Source organism: Bombina bombina, chromosome 3, assembly GCF_027579735.1.
Source record: "Bombina bombina isolate aBomBom1 chromosome 3, aBomBom1.pri, whole genome shotgun sequence".
In the NCBI taxonomy this organism is placed as follows: domain Eukaryota; kingdom Metazoa; phylum Chordata; class Amphibia; order Anura; family Bombinatoridae; genus Bombina; species Bombina bombina.
In genome coordinates, this window is record NC_069501.1 from 370,942,728 (window position 1) to 370,963,186 (window position 20,459).

Here is a 20,459-nt window from a genome sequence, read left to right on the forward strand (position 1 = left end):
AGTAAGCTATGAAAACTTTAGCTAATAACTGTAGAACAAGCAAACACAAGTAAATAAGGTGCAGACGCTTAGGATATATATATAAAAAAAAGGGTCATTTGATAAAGCTGTGTTTGTTCATGATGCAGAATGTATTCTCATTACTGGAGATCCCTACTGCTAAGTGGGCAGAGAGAAAGGCTAAGACATAAATAACAGATAGACGCTCAGGCTTTTGGGAAACTGTGCTGTCTCAATAGGGAAAGGTCCCGCAAAATGGGATCCTCTCTTTTGCAGAATGAAATGTGTGAGCAAGGCCGCCTAGCACACGGGAGATATTGTTAAGCACAATCAGGACTACGCTATATGTATACTTCAAGGAGGAGATTTACAGCTTTTATCTATATAGGATGAGGGGTGATCTGACCACTAAGAGGGGAGAAAGGTATATTCGGCCTCTAGATGGGGTCCTTTAGGAGTAGCAATACAGACTAATATCAATAAGATAAACAGATATTCCAGGTTAGGGCTAGATCGCTAATTGGGACAGATAAATATTAATGTGTGCCTATATATATAGTTGTGGCTAGATGTAGTTTCCAATCTTGGTAATTGTAAACTCTAGTACATAGTTTAAGTCTAACAAATATACACATTTAAATTGTAGGGAGATGCCCCGCCATCTCGGCCGCTGACAGCAGGGCACCATCCCCACTTGGTAAGCAAAATTGCTAGGGAGATGAACAAGATGTATGACTCAATTGCTTCAAGATATTTTGAGTTGTATGCCTACATCAGCCTATATGTAAGTTAGATAGATGCATAGATAAAAGGCTGAAAAGGTAATCGTTTTTGCTGAGCATTAATAAGGTCCCATAAAACAAAAACAAAAACTATGCATAATACAACAAATGGTGTGTCAGAAAGAGATTAGCTCCCAATTAGTAGGTAAGTTCAAAGTCTTAAAGTGGTAATACATGGAATGTTGTTGAATCGTTATCTTAATTCGGGGCAATAAGATAAATGTTCTGACCCTGAAGAGCATGGAACATCAAAAAGCAAGGGCATCTATTCATGAGTTAGACTAAGTTAAAAAAACACAACCCTCATTATGCCCAACACTACACTGGCCGACGTGGGCAAAGAGAGTCTCCCTAGTTGTCACCTTCCTTAACAATGTATGGTGTAGTTAGTTTAGAAGGGACCACTGATGGTCTATTTAACTCACGGTGAACTGACAAGAACAAGTGGTGCCTGTGAGCAGTGAAGTCCAACCAGTCCTTGAAGAGCAGTCCTCAGCACGCCACCCGGGTCCCAGTTTAGGTAAGTTAAGGGTGAATGTGAGCGGCTAACTAGGAAAAGAGGTACTCGTAAGTGCTATGCTGTCCGCTGTTGCGTGCGTTTGGTAATCCTAGTGTAGGCTTCAGTCAGGATCTCCTTTATGGCAAATCCCACAAGCAGCCGCTGTCGGGTTAGAATAGTTGTAGGTCCGCTGATGTCAGCATCTTTTTCTTCTGCTCCCGGACTTTGAGTGCGGCTCTCTGTGGTACACATAACTTGATTGTATCCGGTGCCCGGGACCACATGTTTAGCAGGAGCAGTGTGTGAGTCCCTCTGGGGGCTGCCTTGCTGATTAGTGCTTAGGGGGTCAGCAGTTAGAGGGGCACAGGACTGGGATATATGTGCTGAGTCATCGGCAGCAGTCTCCGGTCTATTTTTCAGCATAGTGCCCTGTCGCGCTGACCCTACCTCACTCTGACAGGCAGTTATTGCTGCAGGCCCAGCGAAAGGAGGGTGAAGGCGCCGGGGCCCCAAGACGCCGCCACCCCTGCAGCCAGGCGAGTCAATTGCAGGGCAGGCAGGTTGTGGGAATAGGCGAATGTCACCATTCGTAGAGGAGTGATAGAGTTTGCTCTCTAAGGCAGCATGATGGCTCTCTAGTAAGCTGCGCAGTTCTGCGAAGAAGTTCGCGGGGATCTCCATATCAAAACACCTATGACCAAGCGTTGAGTACACACGCAATAAGCAATGTTCATGGGATAGCTTGTAGTGTCTTATTGCATTGACACCTTGCAGAGTTTCACAGTATATCCCTGCTTCTTAACGACAGAAGCAGATGTTCGCTCCGCCGGGGGATTAAGTTAATAGGCCGCAGCCTTTGTGCCTTGCCGGGGTGGTGCGAGTAGCTTCAAATCAAAGGGTAAAAGTCCAATACCCTGGGTATTGTTCATCTGTGCTAGGTTGGCTCAAAATAATCCTTGTAGCAGGGTAAATAAAAAGGGTTTTTGGTGGATTTGTGCTAATGATGAGGAGAGCTGATGAATATGCGACCAGTCATGGCCGCCTCCCGGAAGTTCCCCCCCTGGACAAACATTTTCAGTTTGTGGCTCTTCTCTTCGGGTTGGCCACAGCACCCAGGATCTTCATGAAGGTTCTAGGATGCCTTTTGGCGGTTCTCAGGCCGCGGGGCATAGCAGTGGCGCCATATCTGGATGACATTTTGATCCAGGCATCAACTTATCATCTGACCAAATCTCACACGGACATCGTGTTGGCATTTCTAAGAACTCACGGTTGGGAAATGAATATAAAAAAGAGTTCACTAGTTCCACTAACAAGAGTTCCATTCTTGGGAACTCTGATAGACTCGGTAGACATGAAAATATTTCTGACGGGGGTCAGAAAGTCAAAGATTCTAAATACTTGCCGAGCACTTCAGTCCATTCCTCGGCCATCAGTGGCTCAGTGTATGGAGGTCATTGGATTAATGGTAGCAGCAATGGACATCGTTCTGTTTGCTCGCTTTCATCTCAGACCACTGCAGCTGTGCATGCTCAGACAGTGGAATGGGGATTATGCAAATTTATCTCCTCAGATAAATCTGGATCAAGAGACCAGAGACTTTCTTCTTTGGTGGTTTTCACAGGATCATCTGTCCCAGGGAATGTGCTTCCGCAGACCAGCATGGGTAATAGTGACGATGGATGCCAGCCTCTTGGGCTGGGGTGCAGTCTGGAATTCCCTGAAGGCTCAGGGTGTTTGGACTCAGGAGGAGTCTCTACTACCAATCAATATTCTGGAACTGAGAGCAATATTCAACACGCTTCAGGCATGGCCTCAGTTGGCTTTGGCCAAATTCATAAGATTCCAGTCGGACAATATCATGACTGTAGCATATATCAATCATCAAGGGGGAACAAGGAGTTCTCTAGCGATGATAGAGGTTTCAAAAATAATCCGATGGGCGGAGGCTCACTCTTGCCATCTGTCGGCAATCTATATCCCAGGAGTAGAGAAATGGGAAGTGGATTTTCTAAGTCGTCAGACTTTTCATCCGAGGGAGTGGGAACTCCATCTGGAGGTGTTCGCATCATTGATCCGTCAAAGGAGCACGCCGGAATTGGATCTGATGGCATCTCATCAGAACACCAAACTTCCTTGTTACAGGTCCAGCTCAAGGGATCCCCAAGCTGTACTGATAGAAAAGATAAGCAAGGTCTCCAGCACTTTGTCAAACCAACTTTATTCAGACACAAATAGCGACGTTTCGGTGTCACAGCACCTTATTCATGCTTGATATTAATACAATGGCCATATTGCATCTTTAAATACCCAAATTTTGGCGCCCTCTCAAATTGTTGTGTGGAGAGGGCTCCCACTAGTGGCCAGATAATATACATACACGTACAAAACTTATGTACAAATTGAATCATTTAAATTGAATATATTACTAAGTCCTAAAGAATACATAGAATTTCACTAAAAAAATTACCTAATACTATATATGAAAATTTCATTTAACTACAATATACATATTGCCTATTAACTTTCACTGACATTTAATTAGTCATTTCATAAACATTTTACAAAAAAAATTTTTCATAGGAAATTAAAAAGATTTTTTTATATATATGTGCAGACAATTGAGAACAATTAAAAACAAGGGAAGGGCCTAGAACTACAGCAAAGGTACTTAATATTTGATAAGGCTAAAGATACTTAGAGGAACAGTCAAGTCACAGGAATAATTCAGAAAAAATTCAGAAAAAATTCAGAAAAAACAGCTTAGATCAAATTCTCTGTTAAGCCCCTTAGGGTGCATACTATCTAATTTATGCACCCACCACATCTCTCTTTGTTTTAATAGACGCTCCCTATTCATGCCTCTTCTATTTGGGGGGATATGGTCTATTATTTGCCACCTAAGCTGGCTGATGTGGTGTCCTTTCTCCAAGAAATGGTTGGAGACAGGGGCATCCCTGTTGTTGCATCTAATATTGGACCTATGCTGACCAATGCGGTCTTTCACCTTGCGGGTGGTCTCACCTATATAGATGCAAGAACAGGGACACTTGATCAAGTATACCACGTGAGTGGTCTCACAGGTATAGTACCCCTTAATGGAAAACTTTTTTCCGCTTTGGGGATGATGGAAGAATGCTCCTTTTATTACCGAATGGCAGCTCATACAGCCAAGGCAGGGGAAAGTTCCCGTATTTTTCTTGCCAATTAGCTGTTGTCTGGTTTGTCTGGTAGGGCCTATGTCAGTCCTCACAAGGAGATCCCTCAGGCTTTTTACTCTCTTGTGAGCCATGATGGGAGGCTCCTGGAGCTGAACTATATTGGAATTGCATTCCTTTAGGATGTACCAATTCTTACGGATTAGCCTAGCAACTTTGTCACTAAGAGGATTGTACTGGCTGACAAACACAAGCCTGTTTTCTTTAGATGTTCTTTCTTTCTTTTTATCCAAAGAGGCTATAGTGTCATCAAGGAGTTTTTTGGGGTATCCTCTATCAATAAACTTTTTGGACATTTCTTTAAATCTTACCCTCCTTGTCTCTCCATCATCCACAATCCTATTAACCCTCAACAGTTGGCTCCTGGGGAGTGAATTTACCAATGGCCTAGGGTGAAAGCTGTTAAATTGCAGTATACTGTTTCTGTCTGTCTCTTTTCTATACAGGTCAAATTCAAGATGGTGGCCCTTCTTAAGAACTAACGTATCGAGGAAGGACACAGATTCCTCACTGATACTCACTGTAAAGAAAAGATCCCTTACTTCAGAATTTAAATCCTGTACAAAGTGCATGAGGGACTCAACGTCGCCCCACCATACGCCAAAAATATCGTCTATATATCTCCACCATACGGCTCCAAATTGTTTAAATAACTGTTTTTTATAGACGACATTCTCCTCAAACTCACACATGAAGAGATTGGCGTATGATGGGGCGACGCTAGAGCCCATGGCAGTCCCCCTCACCTGGACATACCAGCTGTCCTGAAAGATAAAATAATTCCAATATAGGACAATACGTAATAGATCTTCCAAAAATGATACTTCAATCTCATTGTACCTCCTGTTCACCATCAATGTTTTTCTTATAATGGATATACCTGTTTCATGTTTTATAGATGTATATAAACTACGTACATCCATGGTGAACAGGAGGTACTTGTCACTAGGAAAAACCAAATCCCTTGCCTTCTGCAAAAAACTGTTAGTGTCCTGTATGTAACTTGACATTCTAGTGACCTCAGGCTGCAAGATTTTATCCAAAAATTTGGAAATGTTTGTAAATACTGACTCCACTGAGGAAACAATAGGTCTCCCCGGGGGTCTCTGTTTGTCCTTATGGACTTTGGGGACAGTATAAAACACAGGTGTCCTAGGGTTTCCATTTCCTCTACTGATTCTCGTTTCAGTACTGGTTTGGCTTTCTACAAACATGTAGATGAGTGTCCTGGGGTAAGTAAGTCTTATTTTCTGTGACACTCTAAGCTATGGTTGGGCACTTTATTTATAAAGTTCTAAATATATGTATTCAAACATTTATTTGCCTTGTCTCAGAATGTTCAACTTTCCTTATTTTCAGACAGTCAGTTTCATATTTGGGATTATGCATTGAATTATCATATTTTTTCTTACCTCAAAAATTTGACTTTTTTCCCTGTGGGCTGTTAGGCTCGCGGGGGCTGAAAATGCTTCATTTTATTGCGTCATTCTTGGCGCGGACTTTTTTGGCGCAAAAATTCTTTTCCGTTTCCGGCGTCATACGTGTCGCCGGAAGTTGCGTCATTTTTTGACGTTATTTTGCGCCAAAAATGTCGGCGTTCCGGATGTGGCGTCATTTTTGGCGCCAAAAGCATTTAGGCGCCAAATAATGTGGGCGTCTTATTTGGCGCTAAAAAATATGGGCGTCGCTTTTGTCTCCACATTATTTCAGTCTCATTTTTCATTTGCTTCTGGTTGCTAGAAGCTTGATGTTTGGCATTTTTTCCCATTCCTGAAACTGTCTTATAAGGAATTTGATCTATTTTGCTTTATATGTTGTTTTTTCTCTTACATATTGCAAGATGTCTCACGTTGCATCTGAGCCAGAAGATACTACAGGAAAACCACTGCCTGCTGGATCTACCAAAGCTAAGTGTATCTGCTGTAAACTTTTGGTAGCTATTCCTCCAGCTGTTGTTTGTAATAATTGTCATGACAAACTTGTTAAAGCAGATAATATTTCCTTTAGTGATGTACCATTGCCTGTTGCAGTTCCCTCAACATCTAAGGTGCAGAATGTTCCTGATAACATAAGAGATTTTGTTTCTGAATCCATAAAGAAGGCTTTGTCTGTTATTTCTCCTTCTAGTAAACGTAAAAAGTCTTTTAAATCTTCTCTCTCTACAGATGAATTTTTAAATGAACACCATCATTCTGATTCTTTGGACTCTTCTGGTTCAGAGGATTCTATCTCAGAGATTGATGCTGATAAATCTTCATATTTATTTAAGATGGAATTTATTCGCTCTTTACTTAAAGAAGTACTAATTGCTTTAGAAATAGAGGATTCTAGTCCTCTTGATACTAATTCTATACGTTTGGATAAGGTTTTTAAAGCTCCTGCGGTTATTCCAGAAGTCTTTCCTGTTCCTAATGCTATTTCTGCTGTAATTTCCAAGGAATGGGATAAATTGGGTAATTCATTTACTCCTTCTAAACGTTTTAAGCAATTATATCCTGTTCCGCCTGACAGGTTAGAATTTTGGGACAAAATCCCTAAAGTTGATGGGGCTATTTCTACCCTTGCTAAACGTACTACCATTCCTACGTCAGATGGTACCTCGTTTAAGGATCCTTTAGATAGAAAAATTGAATCTTTTCTAAGAAAAGCTTATCTATGTTCAGGTAATCTTCTTAGACCTGCTATATCATTGGCTGATGTTGCTGCAGCTTCAACTTTTTGGTTGGAAACTCTAGCGCAACAAGTAACAAATCGTGATTCTCATGATATTATTATTCTTCTCCAGCATGCTAATAATTTCATCTGTGATGCCATTTTTGATATTATTAGAGTTGATGTTAGGTTTATGTCTCTGGCTATCTTAGCCAGAAGAGCTTTATGGCTTAAGACCTGGAATGCTGATATGGCTTCTAAATCAACTCTACTTTCCATTTCTTTCCAGGGAAACAAATTATTTGGTTCTCAGTTGGATTCTATTATTTCAACTGTTACTGGTGGGAAAGGAACTTTTTTACCACAGGATAAAAAGTCTAAAGGTAAAAACAGGGCTAACAATCGTTTTCGTTCCTTTCGTTTCAACAAAGAACAAAAGCCTGATCCTTCGTCCTCAGGAGCAGTTTCAGTTTGGAAACCATCTCCAGTCTGGAATAAATCCAAGCCTGCTAGAAAGGCAAAGCCTGCTTCTAAGTTCACATGAAGGTACGGCCCTCATTCCAGTTCAGCTGGTAGGGGGCAGGTTACGTTTTTTCAAAGAAATTTGGATCAATTCTGTTCACAATCTTTGGATTCAGAACATTGTTTCAGAAGGGTACAGAATTGGTTTCAAGATGAGACCTCCTGCAAAGAGATTTTTTCTTTCCCATGTCCCAGTAAATCCAGTGAAAGCTCAAGCATTTCTGAATTGTGTTTCAGATCTAGAGTTGGCTGGAGTAATTATGCCAGTTCCAGTTCCGGAACAGGGGATGGGGTTTTATTCAAATCTCTTCATTGTACCAAAGAAGGAGAATTCCTTCAGACCAGTTCTGGATCTAAAATTATTGAATCGTTATGTAAGGATACCAACGTTCAAGATGGTAACTGTAAGGACTATATTGCCTTTTGTTCAGCAAGGGAATTATATGTCCACAATAGATTTACAGGATGCATATCTGCATATTCCGATTCATCCAGATCATTATCAGTTCCTGAGATTCTCTTTTCTAGACAAGCATTACCAATTTGTGGCTCTACCGTTTGGCCTTGCTACAGCTCCAAGAATTTTCACAAAGATTCTCGGTGCCCTTCTGTCTGTAATCAGAGAACAGGGTATTGTGGTATTTCCTTATTTGGACGATATCTTGGTACTTGCTCAGTCTTTACATTTAGCAGAGTCTCATACGAATCGACTTGTGTTGTTTCTTCAAGATCATGGTTGGAGGATCAATTTACCAAAAAGTTCTTTGATTCCTCAAACAAGGGTAACCTTTCTGGGTTTTCAGATAGATTCAGTGTCCATGACTCTGTCTTTAACAGACAAGAGACGTCTAAAATTGATTACAGCTTGTCGAAACCTTCAGTCTCAATCATTCCCTTCGGTAGCCTTATGCATGGAAATTCTAGGTCTTATGACTGCTGCATCGGACGCGATCCCCTTTGCTCGTTTTCACATGCGACCTCTTCAGCTCTGTATGCTGAACCAATGGTGCAGGGATTACACGAAGATATATCAATTAATATCTTTAAAACCGATTGTTCGACACTCTCTAACGTGGTGGACAGATCACCTTCGTTTAATTCAGGGGGCTTCTTTTGTTCTTCCGACCTGGACTGTAATTTCAACAGATGCAAGTCTCACAGGTTGGGGAGCTGTGTGGGGATCTCTGACGGCACAAGGAGTTTGGGAATCTCAGGAGGTGAGATTACCGATCAATATCTTGGAACTCCGTGCAGTTTTCAGAGCTCTTCAGTTTTGGCCTCTTCTGAAGAGAGAATCGTTCATTTGTTTTCAGACAGACAATGTCACAACTGTGGCATACATCAATCATCAAGGAGGGACTCACAGTCCTCTGGCTATGAAAGAAGTATCTCGAATTTTGGTTTGGGCGGAATCCAGCTCCTGTCTAATCTCTGCGGTTCATATCCCAGGTGTAGACAATTGGGAAGCGGATTATCTCAGTCGCCAAACGTTGCATCCGGGCGAATGGTCTCTTCACCCAGAGGTATTTCTTCAGATTGTTCAAATGTGGGGGCTCCCAGAGATAGATCTGATGGCCTCTCATCTAAACAAGAAACTTCCCAGGTATCTGTCCAGATCCCGGGATCCTCAGGCGGAGGCAGTGGATGCATTATCACTTCCTTGGAAGTATCATCCTGCCTATATCTTTCCGCCTCTAGTTCTTCTTCCAAGAGTAATCTCCAAGATTCTGAGGGAATGCTCGTTTGTTCTGCTAATAGCTCCGGCATGGCCTCACAGGTTTTGGTATGCGGATCTTGTCCGGATGGCATCTTGCCAACCATGGACTCTTCCGTTAAGACCAGACCTTCTGTCACAAGGTCCTTTTTTCCATCCGGATCTGAAATCCTTAAATTTAAAGGTATGGAGATTGAACGCTTGATTCTTGGTCAAAGAGGTTTCTCTGACTCCGTGATTAATACTATGTTACAGGCTCGTAAATCTGTATCTCGAGAGATATATTATAGAGTCTGGAAGACTTATATTTCTTGGTGTCTTTCTCATCATTTTTCTTGGCATTCTTTTAGAATACCGAGAATTTTACAGTTTCTTCAGGATGGTTTAGATAAGGGTTTGTCCGCAAGTTCTTTGAAAGGACAAATCTCCGCTCTTTCTGTTCTTTTTCACAGAAAGATTGCTATTCTTCCTGATATTCATTGTTTTGTACAAGCTTTGGTTCGTATAAAACCTGTCATTAAGTCAATTTCTCCTCCTTGGAGTTTGAATTTGGTTCTGGGAGCTCTTCAAGCTCCTCCGTTTGAACCTATGCATTCATTGGACATTAAATTACTTTCTTGGAAAGTTTTGTTCCTTTTGGCCATCTCTTCTGCTAGAAGAGTTTCTGAATTATCTGCTCTTTCTTGTGAGTCTCCTTTTCTGATTTTTCATCAGGATAAGGCGGTGTTGCGAACTTCTTTTGAATTTTTACCTAAAGTTGTGAATTCCAACAACATTAGTAGAGAAATTGTGGTTCCTTCATTATGTCCTAATCCTAAGAATTCTAAGGAGAAATCGTTGCATTCTTTGGATGTTGTTAGAGCTTTGAAATATTATGTTGAAGCTACGAAATCTTTCCGTAAGACTTCTAGTCTATTTGTTATCTTTTCCGGTTCTAGGAAAGGCCAGAAAGCTTCTGCCATTTCTTTGGCATCTTGGTTGAAATCTTTAATTCATCTTGCCTATGTTGAGTCGGGTAAAATTCCGCCTCAGAGAATTACAGCTCATTCTACTAGGTCAGTATCTACTTCCTGGGCGTTTAGGAATGAAGCTTCGGTTGACCAGATCTGCAAAGCAGCAACTTGGTCCTCTTTGCATACTTTTACTAAATTCTACCATTTTGATGTATTTTCTTCTTCTGAAGCAGTTTTTGGTAGAAAAGTTCTTCAGGCAGCGGTTTCAGTTTGAATCTTCTGCTTATGTTTTTTGTTAAACTTTATTTTGGGTGTGGATTATTTTCAGCAGGAATTGGCTGTCTTTATTTTATCCCTCCCTCTCTAGTGACTCTTGTGTGGAAAGATCCACATCTTGGGTAGTCATTATCCCATACGTCACTAGCTCATGGACTCTTGTTAATTACATGAAAGAAAACATAATTTATGTAAGAACTTACCTGATAAATTCATTTCTTTCATATTAACAAGAGTCCATGAGGCCCACCCTTTTTTGTGGTGGTTATGATTTTTTTGTATAAAGCACAATTATTCCAATTCCTTATTTTATATGCTTCGCACTTTTTTTCTTATCACCCCACTTCTTGGCTATTCGTTAAACTGATTTGTGGGTGTGGTGAGGGGTGTATTTATAGGCATTTTAAGGTTTGGGAAACTTTGCCCCTCCTGGTAGGAATGTATATCCCATACGTCACTAGCTCATGGACTCTTGTTAATATGAAAGAAATGAATTTATCAGGTAAGTTCTTACATAAATTATGTTTTTTAAGGGGGCTGATAAGGGTGGAGCAATGGTTTTGCTAGATAAAACATACTATGTGAATGAAGCCCTCTCTCAGTTGAGTGATACAAATACATATAAGCCACTACAGGGAAATCCTCTAGGTAACATACAGAAGGAGATAAATACAGTTGTACAGAGAGCCCTTAGTCAAGGCATTATTGATAAAAAGCTATCTGAGTATCTGTGTGCTGTGAACCCTAGGACACCTGTGTTTTATACTGTCCCCAAAGTCCATAAGGACAAACAGAGACCCCCGGGGAGACCTATTGTTTCCTCAGTGGAGTCAGTATTTACAAACATTTCCAAATTTTTGGATAAAATCTTGCAGCCTGAGGTCACTAGAATGTCAAGTTACATACAGGACACTAACAGTTTTTTGCAGAAGGCAAGGGATTTGGTTTTTCCTAGTGACAAGTACCTCCTGTTCACCATGGATGTACGTAGTTTATATACATCTATAAAACATGAAACAGGTATATCCATTATAAGAAAAACATTGATGGTGAACAGGAGGTACAATGAGATTGAAGTATCATTTTTGGAAGATCTATTACGTATTGTCCTATATTGGAATTATTTTATCTTTCAGGACAGCTGGTATGTCCAGGTGAGGGGGACTGCCATGGGCTCTAGCGTCGCCCCATCATACGCCAATCTCTTCATGTGTGAGTTTGAGGAGAATGTCGTCTATAAAAAACAGTTATTTAAACAATTTGGAGCCGTATGGTGGAGATATATAGACGATATTTTTGGCGTATGGTGGGGCGACGTTGAGTCCCTCATGCACTTTGTACAGGATTTAAATTCTGAAGTAAGGGATCTTTTCTTTACAGTGAGTATCAGTGAGGAATCTGTGTCCTTCCTCGATACGTTAGTTCTTAAGAAGGGCCACCATCTTGAATTTGACCTGTATAGAAAAGAGACAGACAGAAACAGTATACTGCAATTTAACAGCTTTCACCCTAGGCCATTGGTAAATTCACTCCCCAGGAGCCAACTGTTGAGGGTTAATAGGATTGTGGATGATGGAGAGACAAGGAGGGTAAGATTTAAAGAAATGTCCAAAAAGTTTATTGATAGAGGATACCCCAAAAAACTCCTTGATGACACTATAGCCTCTTTGGATAAAAAGAAAGAAAGAACATCTAAAGAAAACAGGCTTGTGTTTGTCAGCCAGTACAATCCTCTTAGTGACAAAGTTGCTAGGCTAATCCGTAAGAATTGGTACATCCTAAAGGAATGCAATTCCAATATAGTTCAGCTCCAGGAGCCTCCCATCATGGCTCACAAGAGAGTAAAAAGCCTGAGGGATCTCCTTGTGAGGACTGACATAGGCCCTACCAGACAAACCAGACAACAGCTAATTGGCAAGAAAAATACGGGAACTTTCCCCTGCCTTGGCTGTATGAGCTGCCATTCGGTAATAAAAGGAGCATTCTTCCATCATCCCCAAAGCGGAAAAAAGTTTTCCATTAAGGGGTACTATACCTGTGAGACCACTCACGTGGTATACTTGATCAAGTGTCCCTGTTCTTGCATCTATATAGGTGAGACCACCCGCAAGGTGAAAGACCGCATTGGTCAGCATAGGTCCAATATTAGATGCAACAACAGGGATGCCCCTGTCTCCAACCATTTCTTGGAGAAAGGACACCACATCAGCCAGCTTAGGTGGCAAATAATAGACCATATCCCCCCAAATAGAAGAGGCATGAATAGGGAGCGTCTATTAAAACAAAGAGAGATGTGGTGGGTGCATAAATTAGATAGTATGCACCCTAAGGGGCTTAACAGAGAATTTGATCTAAGCTGTTTTTTCTGAATTTTTTCTGAATTTTTTCTGAATTATTCCTGTGACTTGACTGTTCCTCTAAGTATCTTTAGCCTTATCAAATATTAAGTACCTTTGCTGTAGTTCTAGGCCCTTCCCTTGTTTTTAATTGTTCTCAATTGTCTGCACATATATATAAAAAAATCTTTTTAATTTCCTATGAAAAATTTTTTTTGTAAAATGTTTATGAAATGACTAATTAAATGTCAGTGAAAGTTAATAGGCAATATGTATATTGTAGTTAAATGAAATTTTCATATATAGTATTAGGTAATTTTTTTAGTGAAATTCTATGTATTCTTTAGGACTTAGTAATATATTCAATTTAAATGATTCAATTTGTACATAAGTTTTGTACGTGTATGTATATTATCTGGCCACTAGTGGGAGCCCTCTCCACACAACAATTTGAGAGGGCGCCAAAATTTGGGTATTTAAAGATGCAATATGGCCATTGTATTAATATCAAGCATGAATAAGGTGCTGTGACACCGAAACGTCGCTATTTGTGTCTGAATAAAGTTGGTTTGACAAAGTGCTGGAGACCTTGCTTATCTTTTCTATGTGTCTGGGGCTTGGCAGCGCCCTTGGTCTACCGTGCACACTCCACACTCCCAGGTGCTGTTCCCCTCTCAGACTTTTGTAAGCTGTACTGATAGATGCTCTATCAGTACCTTGGTCGTTCAAAGTGGCTTATGTGTTTCCTCCATTTCCTCTCCTACCTCGTCTGATTGCAAGAATCAAACAGGAGAGAGCTTCAGTAATCCTGATAGCGCCTGCGTGGCCACGCAGGACTTGGTATGCAGATCTAGTGGACATGTCATCTCTGCCACAATGGAAACTGCCATTGAGACAGGACCTTCTCATTCAGGGTCTGTTCCATCATCCCAATCTAAATTCTCTGCAGCTGACTGCTTGGAGATTGAACGTTTAGTCTTAGCTAAGCGGGGATTCTCTGACTCGGTCATTGATACTTTGATTCAGGCTCGCAAGCCTGTCACAAGAAAGATTTACCATAAGATATGGCGTAAATATCTTTGTTGGTGCGAATCCAAGGGCTACTCGGGGAGTAGGGTTAAGATTCCTAGGATTTTGTCCTTTCTCCAAGAAGGATTGGAGAAGGAATTATCAGCTAGTTCCTTAAAGGGACAAATTTCTGCTTTGTCTATTTTACTACACAAGCGTCTGGCAGATGTCCCAGACGTTCAGTCTTTTTGTTAGGCTTTAATCAGAATCAAGCCTGTGTTTAAACCTATTGCTCCGCCATGGAGTTTGAATTTAGTTCTCAATGTTCTTCAAGGGGTTCCGTTTGAACCCATGCATTCCATATATATTAAACTGTTATCTTGGAAAGTTTTGATTTTAGTTGCTTTCTCTTCGGCTCGAAGAGTTTCTGAACTTTCTGCGTTGCAATGTGATTCACCTTATCTTATATTCCATTCTGATAAGGTGGTTTTGCGTACTAAACCTGGATTTCTTCCTAAGGTTGTTTCTAATAAGAATATTAATCAGGAAATTGTTGTTCCTTCCTTGTGTCCTAATCCTTCTTCTAAGAAGGAACGTCTGTTGCATAACTTGGACGTGGTTCGGGCTTTGAAGTTTTACAAGCGACCAAGGATTTCCGTCAAACATCTTCTCTATTCGTTGTTTATTCTGGAAGACGTAGGGGTCAAAAAGCTACGGCTACATCTCTTTCTTTTTGGCTGAAAAGCATCATCCGCCTGGCATACGAGACTGCTGGACAGCAGCCCCCCCGAAAAAATTATGGGTCATTCTACTAGAGCTGTGGCTTCCACATGTTCTTTTAAAAACGATGCTTCTGTTGAACAAATTTGTAAGGCTGCGACTTGGTCCTCCCTTCATACTTTTTCCAAATTTTAAAAATTTGATACTTTTGCTTCTTCTGAGGCTATTTTTGGGAGAAAAGTTCTTCAAGCAGTGGTGCCTTCCGTTTAGGTATCTGTCTTGTCCCTCCCGTTCATCCGTGTCCTGTTGCTTTGGTATTGTATCCCACAAGTAAGGATAAATCCGTGGACTTGTCGTATCTTGTAGAAGAAAAGGAAATTTATGCTTACCTGATAAATTGATTTCTTCTACGATACGACGAGTCCACGGCCCTCCCTATCATTTTAAAACAGATTATATTTTTTTCAAAACTTCAGTCATCTCTGCACCTTTTAGCTTTTCTTTTCTCTTTCTATACCTTCGGTCGAATGACTGGGGGTGGAGAGAAGGGAGAAGCTATATATACAGCTCTGCTGTGGTGCTCTTTGCCACTTCCTGTTAGCAGGAGGATAATATCCCACAAGTAAGGATGAATCCGTGGACTCGTCGTATCGTAGAAGAAATCAATTTATCAGGTAAGCATAAATTTCCTTTTTAGCTTGGCATAAATTATGCAAGCATGTAATATAGATCCACATTTTTCTAGTTATTTTTAGAGCAGATTTGGGACAAAGCCAACGCACAGATTAAATTATTTGATTATCTGTCAGTTTAAAATACAAAATAAAGACTTCTATGCGTATTTACCAGTAAGACTTTTGTTAACAATCCAGAGCAAATACACCATGAAACAGGATTGGAGTGAAATACATATAGGCCTCAAATTATACAGGAATGGCAACGTATCCATATCATATTGGTATAATACGATACTGCAGGTGTCAGGTGACAAAAAATTAGACCATATTAAGTGTATTTGGCAGTTAATAGATATCACTAAACAACAAATTAGCAAAAGCTTCACCAAAGCTTCTGCGCTCTCTATTTGTGCTGCCTCAATGAGGCATAGAATATTACATAGCCTCTGTTATGTTCATGTTCTTATAGTTAAGAAATCATATATTTTTATGCCATTGTTTTCTAGGCTTCCTTGTGTTTGTTCTGTATTGCCATCTACGGACACTTTTTGGTAATGCTCCTGTTTTCCAGTATCTTACCCCTGACCTTATTATGCATTTCCTTTTTGTGTATTACTCCGCCCTTGTAGTTTTATTATGTTTTCCTGTGTCATGGCTGCAGCTAACAGCCTCATGTAACAAGCACTCATGTTAATACATTGCAAGCTACGATCAGTATCATCTTTTGACCACAAAATACTTTAACCATTCATTCATCTGCTGTATTCATTATCTGCTGTAACCTGATATTCAGAATAAAGCAACTTTGTGGATGAACAAGGTATTGGTGAGTTCAGCTATCTGACAAGGATTGTCTGCAGTGATTGTATCTTCTTATACAGGCCAGGCATAGAGGTCTCAGCAAGGGATAGATCATTATTACAACTATCTGAGTCAGAATAGTCAAAAGATGTATAGAATTCCTACAGCCTGCTATGTATATGTGTGTGTTTAATCTGCAATCAAGCTCAGGGTCATCCGCCATCTTGTGAAAGCACATGTCACACAAGTTTACTGCACTTCATCTGAATGTTAAAAACTGTTTCTCTGCATTGAACTGTTACCCAACCTGTCTAAGCTGCTGTTTGTCTTCTTAAAGAGACAATACCATTTTTTGCAAAACTTGAAAAAATGTCTAGACAAGGCTCTGAGCACTCTTTTATAGCCGAACCTACGCAGATACATCATGCCTCTGAACCCACAGACATACAGGGAGCAGATCCTGCAGATATTGCTGAACAGAGTGTAAGACCCAAACGTACAATAAAACTGACACATAAACTCAGAGAAAACTATGAATTCACTAGAGATGAGTACTCCAGCAATCTGTCAGACCTATGGGACAGAATTTCACAATGCATGTCAGTTTTGTCACACTTTAATGATCAACCAGCCAAATTGAGAGACTCTATAGATCACCTATCTGCTGCATATGAACGCTACCAGCGGCTGTCTGCAAAATACTCAGCCTTCTTACAGGACTTTAATATAGAGGACTCTTCAGCAGAACTGACTAGGACTGATGCACTGGACCAACATAGAGATCTCTTAGTGCAAATGGCTAAAGAAAAGGCAGAGTTCCGCATTGCTCAACTGCAGGAGACCAGATCTCATAGATCCACATCAACTAAGCTCACTGCACGTTCTTCTAGATCCTCTTGCTCCAGAAGTTCAACATTAAGTAACAAGCTAATAGAGGCCCGTGCTGATGCAGAATCAAAAAAAGTGCAAAGCTCCTTTATCAGAAGGGAAGCAGAAATGGAAGCCCAAAGCAAAGCACAAAGGGCTGCCCAGGAAGCACAAATGGCTGCCCAGCAAGCAGAAATGGAAGCACAAAGCAAAGCACAAATAGCTGCCCAGGAAGCACAAAGCAAAGCACAAATAGCTGCCCAGGAAGCACAAAGCAAAGCACAAATAGCTGCCCAGCAAGCAAAGGTGGATTCCCAAATAAAGGTTTTGCAAATGGAAAAGAAAGAAGCAGCAGCCCTAGCAAGGCTGAAAGTCCTTGAACAAGCAATGGGAGAAAGCACTAATTCAGATTGCCATATCCCAGCAGATCTGGAAGACCCAGTTGAACGCACTAGCAAATACGTGCTAAAGCATAATATTTGCAACGATACAGAGTCATCTCCTGTGCCTACTACTAACACCATCGTTCTCAATCTCATCACAGAGATCTCTCAGCACCAAATGCCTGAGCCTCTTCAAATCCACAACACAAGTGCATCTAAGCAGCAAACCGCATCACCTCCCGCTGACAATAAGCTGACTTCCAGTGACAAGCCACAGCTCAAGCCACAGCTAGCAGAAGCCTTAGAGACTACACCACAGTTGAATGCTCTTGCAACATCATTTTATCCTGGTAAACTTCACCCTTCTTCACCAAAGAACTTTCACACCCAAGGGGTTCCTCAAGTTACTTTGGCACCAAAGAGTGAGAGATCAGACTTGACTGACTTTGCCAGATACATGATACGCCGTGAGCTCATTAACACAAGCCTCTCAAGGTTTGACGACTGTCCAGAGAGCTACAGGGCCTGGAGATCAACCTTCAAGGCTGCTACCGCTGATCTCGAGCTTACAACCAAGGAGGAACTTGATTTGCTCATAAAGTGGCTGGGGCCGGAATCTGCAGATCATATTAAAAAAAGACTGAGAACAGTACATGTTGACCACCCAGATGCAGGCCTTGTTGCTGCATGGGCAAGACTTGAGCAAGCTTATGGTAGCTCTGAAGCCATAGAAAGCGCTCTGTTCAAGAGACTGCAAAACTTCCCAAAAATAGGAAACAAAGACTATCGCAAGCTCCAAGAATTAAGTGACCTACTCATGGAGCTAGAGTTGGCAAAGACAGACCCACGTCTACCTGGACTAAGCTTTCTGGACACTGCTCATGGTGTCAATCCTGTGGTGTCTAAACTGCCATATAACCTGCAAGAGAAATGGGCACAACAGGGCTCAAGACACAACTATATGACTATAACGTATCCTTTCCTCCATTCTCATACTTTTGCAGGTACATCAGCGATCAAGCCTGGATGAGAAATTATCCCAGCTTCAGCTTCTGCGAACCCAACTTGCCTGCTTCATCATCCTTACCAACATCATCAAGGTATGATAACATGGCAGCTAAACGTAGAGACTTTAATAGAGCAATATCTGTTAAAAGGACAGACATCTCATCACCCGCATCCTCTCCTGCAAACCAGAGTGACTCAGGCGAGGGAGATAAAGACCCTAATCGTCAGTGCCCTATTCACAGGAAGCCTCACCCTCTTAAGAAATGTCGTGGGCTTAGGGCAAAGACTTTACAAGAGCGCAGGGAGATTCTCCAGAAACTTGGAGTATGCTATAGGTGTTGTGCTTCTTATGGTCACTTTGCTAAAGACTGTAAAGATGTTATAAAGTGCACAGAATGCAGTAGCGACAGACACGTTACAGCTATGCATCCTACTCCACTTCCAGACAACCCACAGCAGCTAACTGGCTCCACCCCTGTCGCAATTCATGGCGGGGAGCAACAAAGTCGTGCTCCAGTCACAGCGAGTGTTTCCTCTGCATGCACAGAAGTCTGTGGAGAAGGCTTAGACTACAAATGCTGTGCCAAGGTATGTCTAGTCAAGATTTACACACAGGATCAACCTGAGAAAGTTGCTAGGATGTATGCTATAATAGATGAACAGAGCAACAGATCCCTGGTTAAGCCTAAATTCTTTGAGATCTTCGGCATAGAGGGTCATGCAACACCGTATACTCTCAGAACCTGCTCTGGTCATGTAGAGGTCTTTGGCAGAAGGGCCAATGGATTCATGGTCTCTCATATCAAAGTAAATGAAGGCATACCCCTACCAACATTAGTCGAGTGTGACCAGATACCAGGCGAAAGGGAAGAGATTCCTACTCCAGAGGCTGCCTATCACCATCCTCACTTAAGGCACCTTGTTGATGAGATTCCGGCAATGGACATGAATGCTGAAATCTTGGTCCTGCTAGGAAGAGACATTCTCAGAGTACATAAAGTACGCGAGCAGTGCAATGGACCTGACAATGCCCCTTATGCACAAAGACTTGATCTAGGCTGGGTGATAGTGGGCGATGTATGCTTGAATAGTATGTGTACGTCATCTGAGATCCACTCCTTCAAAACTTACATATTAGAAAATGGACGTGCATCCCACTTCAAACAGTGCTCTCGCCATCATGAAGTAAGGGAGAAGCCTCCTGACATCATCCAAATACCTGATGTCACTCCTATCCTTTGTGATGACAATCCGGGTACCACAGTGTTTTGTACTACAAGTGACGACAACAAAATAGCCTTGTCAGTTGAAGACAGGAAATCATCTAAGCCCAAACAATGGCATTATGTTCCATCTGAAATTAATCCTGCAGATCATGCCACCAGGCCAGTGTCTGCAAGTGTCTTTGCAAATTCTTCTTGGTTAACAGGCCCTGAATTCCTGCTGGATCATCCAGAAGAAACCACAGCTGATGTCTTCAGTCTTCTAGAACCTGACAACGATCCAGAGATTCGTCCTGAAGTAAAAACCCTTGTCACCAGAACTGAACAAAGACTCGTCTTGGGCTGTCAACGCTTTGAACGTTTCTCCAAGTGGACAAGGCTTGTACGTACCATTGCAAGGTTAGTCCACATTGCACACTGCTTTCACACAAAGCCCACAGATGTTCACTGTCAAGGTTGGCACGTGTGCCAAAGGTTTCTTTCTGCAAAGGATATTGCTGAAAGTGAACTGTTCATAATATGCAGTGTACAACAGGATGTCTTTGGCTCAGAAAGTAAATGTATCCGTGACAAGAGGGGCATTCCAAAAAACAGTCCTATAGCTAACCTGAACCCATTCTTTGACAATGATCATTCCGAGCCAGCTCCACCACTTCAAAAACTCCAAGAGTGCTGGTACCTGCCTTTCTTCGGAGTGTATCATCCACATAAGCCAAAACAAATCAGGGTAGTGTTCGACTCCGGTGGCCAAGCAAATAGCAAACGATGGGCAGTGCTGTTCACTTGCATGAGTGTGCGTGCAGTACACATTGAAGTAATA

The 20,459-nt window shown here is 41.5% G+C and overlaps 1 protein-coding gene across 1 annotated transcript in view; it reads left to right on the forward strand.

Annotated features, from left to right (window-relative positions):
• F5 (coagulation factor V) overlaps positions 1 to 20,459 on the forward strand; it is a 423,639-nt gene that overhangs the window by 25,882 nt on the left and 377,298 nt on the right. The gene's annotated exons all lie outside the window — the stretch shown is intronic.